Source organism: Dama dama, chromosome 30 (assembly GCF_033118175.1).
Source record: "Dama dama isolate Ldn47 chromosome 30, ASM3311817v1, whole genome shotgun sequence".
In the NCBI taxonomy this organism is placed as follows: Eukaryota; Metazoa; Chordata; class Mammalia; order Artiodactyla; family Cervidae; genus Dama; species Dama dama.
In genome coordinates, this window is record NC_083710.1 from 50,730,419 (window position 1) to 50,743,743 (window position 13,325).

General features: G+C 42.3%; 1 long non-coding RNA gene across 1 annotated transcript in view; it reads right to left on the reverse strand.

Moving 5' to 3' along the window:
- Positions 1-687: 687 nt before the first annotated feature.
- LOC133049262 (uncharacterized) overlaps positions 688-13,325 on the reverse strand; it is a 28,226-nt gene continuing 15,588 nt past the window's right edge. The window contains exons 2-3 of the long non-coding RNA XR_009691257.1: positions 2,395-2,492; positions 688-870 (exon numbers count right to left, since the gene is read on the reverse strand). This is a non-coding gene — a long non-coding RNA (uncharacterized LOC133049262). The remainder of the gene's footprint in view (positions 871-2,394; positions 2,493-13,325) is intronic.

The window sequence follows — 13,325 nt, forward strand, 5'->3', positions numbered from 1 at the left end:
AAGGGGAAATTGAGTTGAGTCCTCCTCTGTTGGGTAATTTTACCAAATCTCCAGGCAAAATGTGTCATGGTTGGCAGATGCCAAATAAGAGATGGTTGCTATGGAAAGACAAATTAAAATATACGTTCATGATAAATTAGTAGTTCTCAGGAAGATTAAAGCAGTTGGCAGATAAGACTAGGTATCCTCCCCCCGCCTTAGGCTGTAGCCCCTCCTATTTTTGTTTTCTCCATCACCTTTAAAAAGTCAGTGCTTCTTTAACATTGACTTGTTGATATTAATTTACTGCTGTACTTGAGATTCTAGACACTATAGGTGCAAGAAGTTGAATAAGACAGAAGCTCTGGCTGGAGAAGAATGAGCTGTGAGAGGACTCACATGAACAGTGCTGACAGTGGATGCCGGAGACCAGGGTTGGGTCCCTGAAGGATAGAGAGGATCAGAGGAACCCAGGCCAGGGCTAGGGACCAGGAATACATAGCCAAGAGAAGCCGCGTTCTCTCCCCACATGGGTGTGATAAACCAGGAATGAAGCAGGTGAGGCGGACTCATCCTAAAAAAGCAAGTTTCCATGATCAGGACAAAAGTAAATGTGGATCCAACAATTTTTTTAAAAAAAACTTTTTATTTTATTTATATTTTATTTTATTCAGACATACATATATATGTATCCATTTCTCCCCCAAACTCCCCTCCCATCCAGGCTGCCACATAACACTGAGAAGGATTTCATGGGCTATACTATAGGTCCTTGTTGGTTATCCATTTTAAATGCAGCGATGTGTACATGTCCATCCAGTTTGGTGCAGTGGCAAAGAATCTGCCTGCTAATGCAGGAGGTAGGTTTGATTTCTGAGTCGAGAAGATCCCCTGGAGAAGGACATGGTGACACATTCCAATATTCTTACCTGGAAAATTCCATGGACAGAGAAGCCTCGTGGGCTATAATCCCCAGGTTGCAAAGAGTCAGACACAGCTAAGCAACTACACATGCATGCATGCACATGCCCAAACTCCCTAACTATCCAACATTTTGTCATGGGCATCCATGGTGTTGTGTTTCAAGGGTATAGACCCTTAGTTCCTTCTGATAAGAGCTACAAATGAACTACTTAAGCATGTTTATTTTAAATCAGCAGTCCCGAACATTTTTGGCTCCAGGGACCAATTTTGTGGGAGAGATTTTTTTTTCATGGACTGAGGCAGTAGGCATGGTTTTAGGATGATTCTCATAAGGAGCTTGCAACCTAGATCCCTCACACGTGCAGCTCAAAGTAGGGTTTGAGCTCCCGTGAGAATCTAATGCTGCCACTGGTCTGACAAGAGGCGGAGCCTTGTCAGTAATGCAAGTGTTGGGGAGCAGCTATAAACTCAGATAAAGCTTCGCTCACTCACCACTCACCTCCTGCTGGGCAGTCTGTTTTCTAACAGGCCATGGACCACTATTGGTCTGCAGCCTGCGGACTGCGGACTTCTTTTCTCAAATTATTTGTGAAAAGTATGATTCACAAATTCACTCTTCTAGGGACTTGTAGGCTTCCATGGTGGCTCAGGGGTAAAGAATTCACCTGTGATGCAGGAGACACAGGTTCAGTCCCTGGGTTAGCAAGTGACTTGTAAAAAGTTTTTTCACCACAAAATACTAGCATATTATTAAAACATCCTGTTTTTGTGTGGATTTTGTTCCTTTACATCCATATAATAGTTATTTCACTCCTGTTGTTTTTTTAAACAGTAGCATTTTCTAAACATGAGTTTTGTTTACTTTTGTTCTACAAGATGCTTGTAAGTGTCTCTCAAAAACAGTTTTATTCTCAAAGAATTTTGGAAAACCATGGGTTCAACAAAGAAGAAATTTCTTTATAACAGTACTTTCATGAGCCTTTGTTATGAGTTCCTCAAGAAGTTTCAAGAAGGTCATCCAGAAGGAAATGCTTCATAACTTACTTGGTTTGAAATACTTGACTTCATGGTGGATCTGTTAACAGCTTTTAGAACTAGTACTCTGCCTGAAAGGATTTGAGAAATGCTGCTTTGCCCCAAGAGACAGAATGACTGGATTTGTACTTAATATCATTTTACTTATTGGGTTTAAATTTCTGAAGGAACCTCCTTTGGATTAAGGAAAATCAAAATGCAACATAAATATGGCAGACGTGTCTTTAGCATTCTGTTGCTTTTTTGGTGAATGTCACCAAGAGAGCTTAAGTTAGAATAACTAACGTGGAAGAAAGTCATGGCAGAGGTTATAGTACCTTCTTCCTACAGGGCTTCCCAGGTGGTCACTGGTAAAGAATCCGCCTGCCAATGCAGGAGATGCAGGAGACAGGATTCGATTCCTGGGTCAGGAAATCCCCTTGAGAAGGAAATGACAACCCATTCCAGTATTCTTACCTGGAGAATTTCATGGACAGAAAAGCCTGGCAGGCTGTAGTCCATAGGGTCGCAAAGAGTCGGACACAACAGAGCAGGTACCACCACGTGATGTCCCACTATCAGGGTGAAAGAGACAAAATAAGAGTGGGACTTTGCCTCTGAAGAAGAGAACGTTCTTGTAATTCTTTTCATACGTATCAACGGCAACGATCAAGTTGTAATTGTCTGCAAGTCGTTTGCCCACAACCATGCTCACATTTGCTTTTGCACGTGCCATGTCTATGGCCAGCTTCTTGTAGGGCGTGAGGGGCAGGAAGGAGATGTGGAGTCCCTGGAACGGGAAGGTGGCTGGTCCACCACCTTTGTCAGAACTGGAGCTTCTTATTTTGTTTGAATTATTTCAAATGCCCAGAATTCAGACGTAACAGGGCTTCCCTCGTAGCTAGGTAGTAAAGAATCCACCTGCCATGCAGGAGACCTGGATTCGATCCCTGGATTGGGACGATCCCCTGGAGGAGGGCATGGCAACCCACTCCAGTATTCTTGCCTGGAGAATCCCCATGGATAGAGGAACCTGGTGGACTACAGTCCGTGAGGTTGCAAAGAGTCTGGACGTGACTGAGAGACTAAGCACACATTTAAACATAAACCTAGAAACACTTTTCCCGGAGACATACACAGGAACCTTCGAATACATTCATTTTCTGTCATTATGCTGTTATTGTTCTTTATTGACATAGATGCCCCACAACTGGCTATACTCAATTTATACATGTGTCCAAACATTAAACCAGCAATCTATTCAAAATTGAACTGTCTCTATTTTAAATGGGCTTAACTAGAAATGAATATATGTTAAATACAAAAGGCACTACAGACAGAAGTCGGGGGAGAGATAACTGGATGGAGGTAGTCAAAAGGTACAAAGTTCCAATTATAAGCAAGTATTTGTGGGTGGCACTAGTGGTAAAGAACCTGCCTGCCAATGCAGGAGACATAAGCGATGCAGGTTCCATCTCTGGGTCATGGCAACCCGCTCCAGTATTCTTGCCTGGAGAAGTCCATGGACAGAGGAATCTGGTAGGCTACAGTCCATAGGGTCACAGAGAGTCAGATACAACTGAAGCAACTTAGCGTGCACACAGGAATGTAATGTAAAACAGGGTAAATATAATTAACATTGCAGTACATTATATGTGTGTGTGTGTGTATACATATAGTGTTGAACGAGTAAATCTTAAGAGTTCTTGTTACAAGGAAAATTTTTTTCTGTTTTTTAAAAAGTTTGCTTCTATATGAAATGAGGGATGTTCATTAAATTTCTTGTGGTCATCGTTTCATGATACAAGTCAAATTATTATGTTGTATGTGCTCATGTCCCCAGTCATATCTGACTGTTGGTGACCCTGTGGACTACAGCCTGCCAGGCTTCTCTGTCCATGGAATTTCCCAAGCAAGAATACTGGAAACAGTTGCCATTTTCTCATTTAGGGGATTATGCTTTATACATTTTTCTTTTTTTATTTTTAGCCAAACTGTATCTCGAGCATCTTAAATTTAAACAGTGCTGCATGTGTGTTCCCGAGAAGGCAATGGCACCCCACTCTTGTCCTCTTGCCTGGAAGATCCCATGGACGGAGGAGTCTGGTAGGCTGCAGTCCATGGGGTCGCGAAGAGTCAGACACGACTGAGCGACTTCATTTCCACTTTTCACTTTCATGCAGTGGAGAAGGAAATGGCAACCCACTCCAGTGTTCTTGCCTGGAGAATCCCAGGGACGGGGGAGCCTGGTGGGCTGCCGTCTACGGGGTCGCACAGAGTCGGACACGACTGGAGCGACTTAGCAGCAGCAGCAGCAGCAACAGCGTGTGTGTTCAGTAGCGTCCAAATCTTTGGGACCCAGTGGACCATAGCCTGCCAGACTCCTCTGTCCCTGGGATTCTCCAGGCAAGAATACTGAAGTGGGTTGCCATGCTCTCCTCCAGGGGATCTTCCCAACCCACAGATTGAATCATGTCCCCTGCGTCTCCTGCATTGCATGCGGATTCTTCACCACTGAGATACCAGGGAAGTCCCCAATTTAAACAGTACTATGTGTCAATTATATCTCAATAAAACTAGAAGAAAAAGCAAACCAAAACGAACAACAACCACAAATGTACTACAGAAAGTTTACGATTTAATGTCACTGTACATCTTTATAGAATTCCCAGCTGTCACACAAACCCCAAGCTCTCTAAATTCCCTCCCTGAACACATTTCAATAGCTATTTGAGCCCTTTTGGTCCAAAATATAGGAAATTGCTGATTCCAGGCAAAGTCAGGGTGTGGGAGAGGAGGGAAAGACTAAAGTCTGAATCTAATTAACCAGTTCCAAAACTTGTTTGTGCAAACGAGTTAATTTCTTCTTTCGACAGTGAGAGCACTTGGTTTTCCGTATTTATATGTCTATGTCCTTGTGTGTACAATGCATGCTTTGTTAAGGCTATGTCTGGCCAGTGCTTTGCATCCCTTTATGAAGGCAGTAATTGTAGCCAGTACGTAATGTACCTGGGGATGGAGAGTTTCTGGAGTCTCCTTTTGGACAGCCTTCTAGCTGGCACAGCTGTGGTATTTTCTCCCTCCTCGTCCTTCTAACTCTCCTTGATTTAATAACAGTCTTATGTTTTATTTGTTTCCTCTGATCCAACATGTTTATCTGAGGGCAGTTCTAGAACACATGAAAGTCAGTGGCAGGGTGGTAATTACGGACACTGTTGTACATATCACCTCTCATGGTAAAGAGATAAATGCATAATCACCCAGTAATATGAAAAACTGACTGAAGGACCAAAGAACTGTGTCATTTTACTCCACCCTCTGTGAGTCAGTGAAATGGATTGAATTATAAACCAGAAACCAGCACTTGAATTTGATGAAACTCATCCTCAGGAGGAAAGTGTCACTACATGTTGGCAGTTTGTAAAATGTGATGAGCTGCCCTAATCCATTGGAACCAACATGTCCTTAATCATAGCAACATTCTTGGTAAATTAAATAGCTATTAATTTTTTTTCAAAAAAAAAAAAATAATAAAAGCCTGTCAGGATATGCTTCTGTAATGAGGCACATACAATCATAGGCATTTCCATTCTGTCAAATATGTAGAAAAATAGAACCCGTTTTGGGAATTTGTAAAATGGAGTCAGGCATCAGGGAATTTAAAGGAGTGGACTGAACTTGAGTGAAAACTCTGGAGTGACTTTCCAGGTCTGAAGGCCCTGAGTGTTTGCATGGCGATATATGTCACAGGTCATTGTGTGATAATCGTCCCCCCGCCCCGCCCAAGGTATCCAGTAAAGGCCTATGCTGCTCCCGGTACAGTGCTGAAGGGCAGCCCAGAGGTGGCAGGGGTCTTCCTTATCTATTTTCACTTCTCTGCTGCTTGTTTAACCCTCTCTAGTCAGCAGCAAGCGGAGAAGGCAATGGCAGCCCACCCCAGTCCTCTTGCCTGGAAAATCCCGTGGACGGGGGAGCCTGGTGGGCTGTGGTCCGTGGGGTCGCAAAGAGTCGGACACGACTGGGTGACTTCACTTTCACTTTTCACTTTCATGCCCTGGAGAAGGAAATGGCAACCCACTCCAGTGTTCTTGCCTGGAGAATCCTGGGGGTGGGGGAGCCTGGAGGGCTGCCGTCTATGGGGTCTCACAGAGTCGGACAAGACTGAAGTGACTTAGCAGCAGCAGCAGCAGCAGTTAGCAGCAAGACATTTGAGCTTTTTTATTCCTTTCACGTGAGGAGGTCCCCTGCCTCAAGGAGATGAACTCTGGGCCTTGTGCCTTCAAGGTAGCTCCTACAAAGGCCTCTTCTCTCATAGATAAAAGGGAGTGTATCCACTACTATGTTTAAAAGAAATAACCAACAAAGACCTACTGTATAGCACAGGGAACTCTTCTCAATATTCTGTAGTAACCTAAATGGTAAAAGAATTTGAAAAAGAATAGATACTGGTATATGTATAACTGAATCACCTTGCAGTAACCTGAAGCTGCTGCTGCTGCTGCTAGGTCGGGTCAGTCATATCCGACTCTGCGCGACCCCATAGACGGCAGCCCACCAGGCTCCTCCATCCATGGGATTTTCCAGACAAGAGTACTGGAGTGGGTTGCCATTGCCTTCTTTGAACCTGAAACTAACACACTGTTAATCTCTAATACTCTAATATAATTGAGTATATAATCTCTAATATAATTAGAGATTAGTTAATGTCTAATACTCTAATAATAGAGCATTGTTAATGCTCTAAAATAAAATAGTTTTTTAAAGAAGCAGTGGTTTATGTTAGTGGCTTTGCTGAAAAGAAATGTATTCCTAGCATGGTGTTAACTTTTTCTTCTTATAACCACCAGGGACCTCAAGGGAAATTCTCTAGAATTATGTTGGAGTACATTGACAATTCTTTTGCAAGGTTATTTAATGACCTAATGAGTAGAACAGACAGAGATTGCAATATGAAGTCACCTAAGACAGACAAAATAATTCAATAATGCGGAAAAATTTTATGGCATGTCTTATAGACAAACCACGGCAAGATTCATCTTACAGTAAGGCTTTATCTTTGATACATCTGCTTATAACCTTGGTAATGACATGTCTGAATCAGACAGGATATGGCAAAGTGGGAAGCCAGTGCAGTATCAGGGGGCTTATTATCAGCAGGTCTCATCTAATGGCATGTCATCAAGATGCTGCTGAAAATTGTAAATTTTAAGCTTGAAATACCTGATGTTTGCAGTTCTGTTTATAACATTTGAAGTGACAACAGCAAAAGAATAGTGAAAGACATAGCTGTTATATGTGTAGACTGTGCCCTGCATAGGGTACCCAGTGGGAAAGTAGTGTGGGGTGAGGGGAACCTGTCTTGCACCATGGTCATGTGTCCTGCACCTTGACTTGAGGCTACGTCTGCCCAGAAAGGTGCCTTTTGGCAGCTGCATAAAGGTGCTGTGTGGGGGTGACTCTAACATTAGAATAACTGTCTTCCCAAAGCAGATTTCTGAAAGTTCTTTTAGGTCAACAGTAAAGGAGGCAGGCCTGAAATGGCTAAGATTCGGAAAGGGCTGTCCTATTGCTATTTCGAGGGACTCAGGTCAGAGTTGATACTTTTTCCCCAAGCAAGCTAGGCACACTTGAGCATTCCAAGTCACTACGTAACTCTGGGGGCTGTCGAGGTTGGTTGCTCCACCCACCGCCCTTTCTTGGAGAAATGTCAAGAACCTAGATTTCCCCTGAGCAAGGATAATTACTGAATGGAGTCCAGCCCTGCTGAGAAACTGCAGAGTAAATTTCCCCTGAAGGCCACGTCTCCTGCATCCTGCTACCTGTAACAAGATTGTAGTTTGAGAGTCTAGTCCAATAGGATTGCAAAAATACAGAGCCCAGACTTAGAACCACTCTCTACATGGTGTGAACATAGCAGCTTGGAAGAAATTCTGGGCTTCCAATGTTTGTACACCACTTCCGTGAAATTACACTGACTCTCATTGACTTTGTGGAGCGTTTATTATCTTAATGCAATGCTTGTGTGTGTGTGTGTGTGTGTGTGTGTGTGTGTAATATGAGACTGTAACAGTTCAAGAATTACAGCATTGCTCTGTTCTACATTTCCTAGCACACATGTACACACACACACACACATCACAATTGGTACCAGTAAAATTAAATGAGAGAAGCTATCAGGAAGTAGATACAGAGACATAAAATAGAGAATTTTTTTTTTTCTGGAGTGAATGAGGCCAGGCAAATGGATTTTAAAATTCTGTTTCTATGACTGCACTACATTTATAAGCTGAAGGCATCAATAGTTGACATTGCTCACGGAATACCAAGGGAAAATTCTGAAAAGGAAGTATCTATTCGCTTATTACCCAAATGTAAATTATATGTGCTCTTGAAGTATGCCCTTTATTTAATTTTAATGCATTTTAAATTTTAATATGGATTTCTCTGTGAATCACCCTCTTTGTTTTCAATACCATTAGCACACAAAAATTGAGGAAGGGTTTCTATTTTCTGGCAATTCAAAGTATTTTATGAGGTGTAACACATAATATTGCATCTTCCATAGAAGAGGAGCTCAATGTTTGTTGAAGCAATTTCAATGTGATGTGTTAGCTATGATCTACCATGAGTAGGTAATAGCTTTCTCTATTTCCAGCTTAAAAGGATTCTTCTATTGCTATTGACATTAAAAAAAAAAACAAAACCCTTGGTTCTCAGTAAAAACTAAGGCAAAGCTGTATTAGAATATGTTGGCATCTCTCTTAAAGACTTATGCAATCAGAGTGATTCAAAGTCAGTTCTTCTGAACCAAATTATTTTCTTATCCTATAAAGATACTCTATAAGATATGAATTTTTTCCATTTGAATAAATTCAGTAATTGAAGGGCCTGTATTTGATTTAAGTTAGAAGGCTAGATAGAGTAGAAGCAAACACTAGCTTTAAAAAACAGATAAAAAATATTTGGCTCTTTTTTTTAAAATTAATTTATTTTTGGCTGCACTGGGTCTTCTTTGCTGCACACAGAGTTTGTCTAGTTGTGGTGAGAAGGGGCCACCCTTGTTTGCAGTGCACAGGATTCTCATTGTGCTGGCTTCTCTTGTGTGGAACACAGGCTCTAGACATGGGCCCAATAGCTGTGGTGCATGGGCATAGGTGCCCTGAGGCATATGGAATCTTCCCAGATCAGGGATCGAATTCATGTCCCCCACTTTGGCAAGTGGATCTTTAGCCACTGGACCACCAGGAAAGTCCTTGACTCGTGTTTTGATATATACTTTTACATTTGTAAAGGAGGAAAGATAATTATACAAATAATGGTGATGTAAGTTAGAATGTGAAAAATGTCAGACAAGAGGCCCCCCAAATTGGGCCAGAAGTTCAGAAGGCAAGGCTGAGGCAGGATGGGAGCCTTCATGGAGGAGGTGAGGAATACAGCAAGAACTAAGGCAGAGTGATAGGATGGCTTATGGCCATAAGGAGGATACAGTGTGGTCTCATTTGATTAGAGTTAAAGACACATACAAAGGAGAAGGTGGAAGATCAGGCTTCAGGACAGGTTGGAATCAGGGAGAAAAAGGTTTGAATACTTGGTATAGGCAGTGGCGTCCTATTAAGCATTGAAGAATCAGATACCGGATGGGGAGAGGGGTTGCTAATTTTCTATCCCTACATGAGGCCATTGCACATGCAACCAGGAAACGATGTTAACGTTCAGGTCTGAGCTGCATAAGTTGGCTCCAACACACCAGCAGTTAAACATTAGTTGAATCTATGAAAAAAACAGGAAATTGAAAAGGGAAAATATAGAAAAAGAAGACAGACAAAAAGGCCGTGACAGAACCTATGGATTACCTGCATTTAAGCTCAGTGAAGGTGATGTGGAGCCAGAGGAAGCAAGAGGAGCTAAAAATTGGGAATACAGAAGATCCAGGTAAGCAAGTGTCCTCGAAGTCAAAGGAGGAGAAAGAGTAACAAGACCCCGAAATTACTGCTGAGTTTCGCAATTAGGAGAAATCTGGGGGTTTTAAGAAAACGGCTTTAGGGAACTGGTAGTCAGTACATCAGAGATTAGGAACTGAGTCAGGGGTCTATGGATTTATGTTTATTAGCAAACGTCATTGTGTCACATTTAAGTGTTCCACTATTTAAAGGAAAAACTGTATAGGGAATTATAATCAACATACCAATTAGTCCAAAAAAGCGAGGTTAAAAATTTCACAACCAAGATTTTGGCAAACTCTCCAAGACTCAGCTGGTTTGAGACGCTTCAATTACTTTTACATTCTCCTCCATTTCTCAAATTTGTCCCATTCAAAGAAAGCCTCCTGAAGATTTATTCATGAGCAATTAGGCATGATATATGAGGATTTTTTTTGAATAATCCTACATTGAAAAGAGTTTTCAAGATGACTAAATCCGGTAAGTCTGTTTAACTCTTACAAGACCCTTAGGCACTGCTCATCTTTAACCTCCTTGCTTTTCTGTTACCCTCCCATCTTTACCTGCTTATCTGTCTCTTTAAAAGCTAACAGCACAGGAACCTCAACCTTCAACAAGAGTTTTCCAAACACTTTGGTCCACAGAGTTGTTCAGATACATCAAGACCTCCTCAGGCCGTTTACCTAGATGGACCACAGGCTGATTTTTACAAGCTAAGACACTTTGGAGGCTTCCCTGGTGGCTCAGTGGTAAAGAAGCAGCCTGCAATGCAGAAGACATGATTTTGATCCCTGGGACAGGAAGATCCCCTGAAGAAGGAAGTGGCAACCCACTCCAATATTCTTCCCTGGAAAATCTCACGGAGAGAGGAGCCTGGCGAACTATAGTCCATGGGGTCACAAAAGAGTCGTGCACGACTTAGCCCCTAAGCATACACGAGACCCTTTAGAGAGTGAAAGAATGGGGCTTCCCTGGTAGCTCAGCTGGTAAAGAATCAGCCTGCAATGCAGGAGACCCTGGTTCAAGTCATGGGTCAGCAAGATCCCCCAGAGAAGGGATAGGCTACCCACTTCAGTATTCTTGGGCTTGCCTGCTGGCTCAGCTTTTAAAGAATTCACCTGCAATGCAGGAGACCTGGATTCGATCCCTGGATTGGGAAGATCCCCTGGAGAAGGGGAAAGGCTACCCACACCAGTATTCTGACCTGGAGAATTCCACGGACTGAATAGTCCATTGGTTTGCAAAGAGTCAGACACAACTGAGCGAACTTCACCATTAGCAATTACACTAGGAAAGTACGCTTATTTCATCTTTACCCCATGAGGTTTGCCAGATAAAATACAGGACAGCTAGCTGAAATTTAATTTTTTTATAGGTAATTTTCATTGAACAACATCTTCAAGAATATATTCTGTGCTTATGTGCTTAATCACTCAGTCGTGTCGGCCTCTTTGCGATCCCATAGACTCTCCAGGCAAGAAGACTGGAGTGGGTTGCCATGCCCTCCTCCAGGGGATCTTCCCAACCCTGGGATTGAACCCAGGTCTCCTGCATTGCAGGAAGATTCTTTACTGTCTGAGCCACCAGGGAAGCCCTTTCAAGAATATATTCTATTTAAAATAAGCAAAACAAAGCAAGAAATATATGTAACAGTTTGAATATATATTCTTAAATGAAAAGCACAAACACAGAACATAAATATTCTGTACCCAAAGGATGAATGGGCAATTTATTTACTAAATGGACTGGAAAGTGATGACCTCTGCACAGGGAATTTTGTTCTGTCTTTCCAAAAGTACATAACATGCTAAAATGACTGGTGACTTTCTAATCATGGATGGAAAAAATCTTCTGCTCAAGGTTATCTGTCAAGCATAACCGATACTTAAGAGTCTAGACAACAGTTTTTAGTTATATAAATTTGAATTTTATATGTAGTAGGGATAATTTTTTTAGCATAAGTATGCAACATTGGATGGAATTCCATGGAATAATGGGGACATATGCGTTTCCCTGGGGCTTACTGTGTAGTTCACTCAGTAAAGCATCTGCCTGCAATATGGGAGAGACCTGGGTTCAGTTCCTGGGTCGGGAAGTTCCCCTGGAGAAGGAAATGGCAACTACTCCAGTATTCTTGCCTGGAGAATCCCATAGACAGAGAAGCATGGCAGGCTACAGTTCATGGGATCACAAGAGTCGGACACGACTTAGCCCTACCTTTCTTTCTTTCCATGGGCTTCCCTGGTGGCTCTGTGGTAAAGAACCTGCCTGCCAGTGCAAGAGACATAGGTGTGATACCTGGGTCGGGAAGATCCCCTGGAGTGAGAAATGGCAACCCACTCCAGTATTCTTGCCTGCAAGATCCCATGGAGGAGGAGGAGCCTGTTGGGGTACAGTTAATGGGGTCACATAGTCAGTCACGAATAAGCAACTAAACACATATGATACTAAAATTGGGGGGTCTGTATGTTTATTGGCAACCTACACCCTGCAGCGACTTACCAGCAGCAGCAGAACTCATGAACTCTTTACCCATTTACACAGGCAACACACCATCTCTGCACAGAGCAGAGCAACTTTTCTGACTGGCTGCCTAATTTGCAGGGCTTGATGTAACATGAAAACGTGGGGCCTATTTGCTTAAAAATCATTACACATTTTAAGATAGTAAGAGCAGAGATCTCTTAAATCAGTCACAGGGCTCTGCTAGATGTGGCTTCTGGACACAGATTACAAGCCCATGAAGCTGCCCCTATTCTTACCATTTAGTGTGGTGTGTTTTGCTGTAATGAAATCTGGATGTATTTTCTCTTAAAAATTTTTTTTATTGAATAAAAGATTCTTTAAATTCTATAGTACTTTAGAATCTTCAAAAGTTTCACACACATGATTTCATATAGTCCCATAATAACCCTTTCTTTTTCTCTCTACTCCTCTATTGCCCCTTCCTCCACCCCTCTCCTCTGGTAACCACTAGTCTGTTCCCTATATCTGTGAGTCTGCTTCTTTCCTGCTGTATTCACTTGTTGGATGTACATACAAATGATATCCACATATAAACAATATCATAAAGCATTTGTTCTTTCTATCTGACTTATTTCACATAACACAGTGCCCTCCAAGTCCATCTACATTGCCACAAATGGCAGAATTTCATTCTTCATCATGATTTCATTCTTCATGACTGCCACATCTTTATCCGTTTGACTGTTGATAGGTTGGTTGAAGAATTAACCCTCTTTTTGTTGTCATTCAGTCGCTCAGTCATGTCTGACTACTTGCGACCACATGGACTGCAGCACACTAGGCTTTCCCGTCCTTCACCATCTTCCAGAGCTTGCTCAGACTCATGTCCTTTGAGTCAGTAACGCTGTCCAACCATCTCGTCCTCTGTCGTCCCCTTCTCCTTCTGCCTTCAGTCTTTCCTAGAATCAAGGTCTTTTCCAATGAGTCGACTCTTCACATCAC